The following is a 4,546-nucleotide window of genomic DNA, read 5'->3' on the forward strand; positions in this document are numbered from 1 at the left end:
TTGTGCTTTACTAGCCCGAGCGGCTAGTTAGGAAGGTAAATTTTGTTGGCTGCTCCTTCGGCGGTCCGCACGCCGGTTATATAAATAAGAGCTCTGCGAGCTAGAGTAAGGCCCCAGTTCTCTTCTAGATTCGTATCAGTGCACATTCCGTGTCGGAAGCCGCGTTGCATTTGTGCAGTTGCAAGGAACAGCCTTGGATGCCATATTATGTAACTCGTTATGCACGTAACAATGAGTTCGCATTCGGGTAAAGTGTTAATTGCAGAATGACTCCAGTGATTTATTCTCAGTTTGCGTATGTCGTATTTTCATGTGTCGCCGGAGACCCTCTATCATTACTAGCGTGGCGTTTGATGAGTATTAACATCAAATGTTGGCGAGCACTCACTTTGAACATTTACATCGATAACGATTATTGAACAGTTTCATTATCTAGGGATAATAGGATCCGTGTAATAGACTCTGAACAGCTCTGATAGTACAATAGCTGATAGTAGCTTTGCTTGGTTAAATATTTATTTGAAACTTTACGCTTTAGCGTTTTCAGAACATAGTGAAGATTGTTATAGTAAACTCCATTTTCTATGAATCCCATAAATCATCCTAAATCCTCAGAGTAATATACTTCAATAATCAATAACTTTATTTCTCTATCAGAGTGGGCACAGTGAACTTTAATTGCAGGCATCACGTTTTTGCTAATCACTTTCTGGTTTCAGAATGAGATTTTCACTCTGCAGCGGAGTGTGCGCTGATATGAAACTTCCTGGCAGATTAAACTGTGTGCCCGATCGAGACTCGAGCTCGGGACCTTTGCCTTTCGCGGGCAAGTGCTCTACCAACTGAGCTACCGAAGCATGACTCACGCCCGGTACTCACAGCTTTACTTCTGCCAGTACCTCGTCTCCTACCTTCCAAACTTTACAGAAGATCTCCTGCGAACCTTGCAGAACTAGCACTCCTGAAAGAAAGGATATTGCGGAGACATGGCTTAGCCACAGCCTGGGGGATGTTTCCAGAATGAGATGTTCACTCTGCAGCGGAGTGTGCGCTGATATGAAACTTCCTGGCAGATTAAAACTGTGTGCCCGACCGAGATTCGAACTCGGGACCTTTGCCTTTCGCGGGCAAGTGCTCTACCAACTGAGCTACCGAAGCACGACTCACTGTAAACATCTCCCAGGCTGTGGCTAAGCCATGTCTCCGCAATATCCTTTCTTTCAGGAGTGCTAGTTCTGCAAGGTTCGCAGGAGAGCTTCTGTAAAGTTTGGAAGGTAGGAGACGAGGTACTGGCAGAAGTAAAGCTGTGAGTACCGGGCGTGAGTCGTGCTTCGGTAGCTCAGTTGGTAGAGCACTTGCCCGCGATGGGCAAAGGTCCCGAGTTCGAGTCTCGGCGGGCACACAGCTTTAATCTGCCAGGAAGTTTCATATCAGCGCACACTCCGCTGCAGAGTGAAAATCTCATTCTGGAAACATCCCCCAGGCTGTGGCTAAGCCATGTCTCCGCAATATCCTTTCTTTCAGGAGTGCTAGTTCTGCAAGTTGCGCAGGAGAGCTTCTGTAAAGTTTGGAAGGTAGGAGACGAGGTACTGGCAGAAGTGAAGCTGTGAGTACCGGGCGTGAGTCGTGCTTCGGTAGCTCAGTTGGTAGAGCACTTGCCCGCGAAAGGCAAAGGTCCCGAGTTCGAGTCTCGGTCGGGCACACAGTTTTAATCTGCCAGGAAGTTTCACTTTCTGGTTGCCAACATTGTAGTTAGAGAGCCTTTGTTGAGAATGGCAACAATACAAGGGAAATAAAATTTTCCACCCTCCGCCGCACACAGTGGTTCTAGTGTCCAGCTTGACATAGTCAAGTCGTTTAAATATACGGACATAACGTTGCAAAGCGATATGAGGTAGAATGATCATGTGAGAACTGTGTTAGGGAAAACGAATTGTTGACTTTTGTTTATTGGGAAAATTTTAGGAAAGAGTGGTTGCCTGTAAAGTAGACCTGTCCTAGTTCTACTGTAAAGTAGACCTGTTCTGCTAGAGTGTTTAGGATCCGTAAGCGGTCTGATTGAGGTTAGTCATCCAGTCAGTTCAGAGGCTGGCTGCTAGATTTGTTACTGGTAGGTTCTAACAACACGTAAGTGTTGAGGAGATGCTTCGGGAACTCAACAGGGAATGCCTGAAGGAAAGGTGACGTTCTTTTCGAGAAACTCTATTGACAAAATTTAGAGAACAGGCATTTGAAGTCGACTGCCAAACGATTACACCGCCGCCAAAATATACTGCGCTTAAGGACCACGAAGATAAAAAACGAGAAATTAGGGCTCATACAGAGGCATACAGACAGTCGTTTCTTCCTCGCTCTATCTGCGACTGGAACAGGAAAGGAAATGACAAGTAGTAGTACAGGGTACCCGCCACACACTTTACGCTGGCTTGCAGAACATTTATGTAGATGTGTATCAAGCGATCCATCACATATGTTCCTCTTGCAGTGCTGAATTTTGCATCTCTGGAAGCAACTGCAGTTAACATCTCCACATGTTTTGGCATCATTATATTGGTTGCGGCGTATTTTATCCATCAGAGGCCGTTCGTCGAACATGACTACTGCTGTTATTTGCTCGACACGAGAGAATTCTGCTCTGCGGTTACATCAACGGCAAGCACTTCACACTAACCCTCGAGGGAACCGGCTGTACGGCATGGAGGAACGCCTGTAAGCCATCACATCTGAGCCGGACGATCCAAATAATGCAGCCCACAGACCCGACGTGTTGGACATAGACCCGACTGCGCCTCAAAACCATTAACGATCTGACGTCTGACCACAGTCCGGTGGTTGGTATCACTGCAAAAGCGCTTGAACATCTACGCCCTCCAGTATTACAGACCACGAACTAGGACCACTACCAGGCGTTCTTTATTCGCCATACAACAGATGTATCGATAACGGTCCTCATAGAGAAGTAACTGAGCGGCGCGTTTTCGACAGTAAAAAGTTTTCACCACTGTTCCAGAACCTGAAGAACCTTAAAAACTCGTTGCGAAAACGTTGGTAGCGGTATCATAACTCCAAGGATCGCCTAGAAGTTAAGTGTTGTGCCGATTTTTGGCACGATTGTGTTCCGGCCGCGAGTGTTAAGGTCGATATTGGCCTCGCCAGAGATACTGGGGGCGCCGAGTTGGTGGCGAGTGGCCCTCTAGCGACGGGGGGTGGAGGATGAGACAGTACCCAGCGAGAAGGACAGACCGGCAGAGTGTTGGGGTCCGGATGGTCCGAATTCTGCATTTAAAAATTTTGGCGCTCTGTGGTTGTGGACTGATGGTGAAACCGGGACGCTTGGGAATTCAACGCTGCTGCGGTACGATAAGCCGTGGGCTCTGCAGTTGTGTCGACGCAATTTACGGCGAGCTGTGGCCGATGTCGTTTGTGGGTGTTTTGGCACGGCGGATAAACAAGACAACGCGGGCCGAACTTGAATAAGCTGTGCTGTAGCACGTTCGACCACAATAAGGATGTCATGATATTGGAGAAGAAAGTATTGGAATACGGTACGTGCATTAACCTTCCGTGACTTCTGCGGTGTTAGTTTGCTGAGCAGTAACTGTCACTTTTCAAAGGAACTGACGAGTGTGTAAAAGGTGTCGCCATTGCCGGATGGGCGTTGTCATAAAGTTATTATATTTCTTATTTGTAAACATAATTTTGTTATCGGTATTGCTCATTGGATGGATTTGAAATTCAGTTCTGCGCTGTAGTTCAGCGGGTTATAAATACTGGAATTTACCATATTTACTAACTGTGTGTTTTGTATATGTTTGTACATCTGCGTGTTAAATGAAAGTTAATTTTGAAGTATGAAAGGTACCTTTCTACCACTACGATCCTGTAAGTTTTTATTTGGAAGTGATGTTGTTTGCTACTGTTATTGGTAGAGAATTACTACACAAAGGAACAGTTATTTTATCGGTCTTTTATGAAGCGTTTTAAGACTTGTTGTTGTTGGTGAACTATTGCTAATAAATTACGTAAATTAGTAATCTTGTGTAAGCAGTTATTGAAGGCACAAATCTCCATCAGCCAATCAACCATGGCCAGTTGGAAACGGGCACTCATGTAACATTAGGGAACCAGAGGCTATTTGCTAAGTTGTGGCAACGCTAATCCTACTGTTTGTTGTATTTTTGAAGTGTCTAGTAGCCCCTGAATTAAATAATAATTCAACACAGTGTCTATCATTTCGAAATACGACAAGAACCAAGACCAGCGAAAGTGGTGCTTCTGCTGCCAGCAGGCCCATTATTTGATCCACTGAACAAAGCAGTTTTGCCACGACGTTGTTGTTGTTGTGGTCTTCAGTCCTGAGACTGGTTTGATGCAGCTCTCCATGCTACTCTATGCTGTGCAAGCTTCTTCATCTCCCAGTACCTACTGCAACCTACATCCTTCTGAATCTGCTTAGTGTATTGATCTCTTGGTCTCCCCCTACGATTTTTACCCTCCACGCTGCCCTCCAATGCTAAATTTGTGATCCCTCGATGCCTCAGAACAT

General features: G+C 45.8%; 1 non-coding gene across 1 annotated transcript; it reads right to left on the minus strand.

Annotated features, from left to right (window-relative positions):
• Positions 1-1,084: 1,084 nt before the first annotated feature.
• Positions 1,085-1,159, minus strand: Trnas-cga (transfer RNA serine (anticodon CGA)). Its single transcript has one exon. It is a non-coding gene; the product is annotated as a tRNA-Ser (tRNA).
• Between the last annotated feature and the right edge of the window lie 3,387 nt (positions 1,160-4,546).

This window comes from Schistocerca cancellata, chromosome 6 (genome assembly GCF_023864275.1).
Source record: "Schistocerca cancellata isolate TAMUIC-IGC-003103 chromosome 6, iqSchCanc2.1, whole genome shotgun sequence".
NCBI classification, from domain to species: Eukaryota; Metazoa; Arthropoda; class Insecta; order Orthoptera; family Acrididae; genus Schistocerca; species Schistocerca cancellata.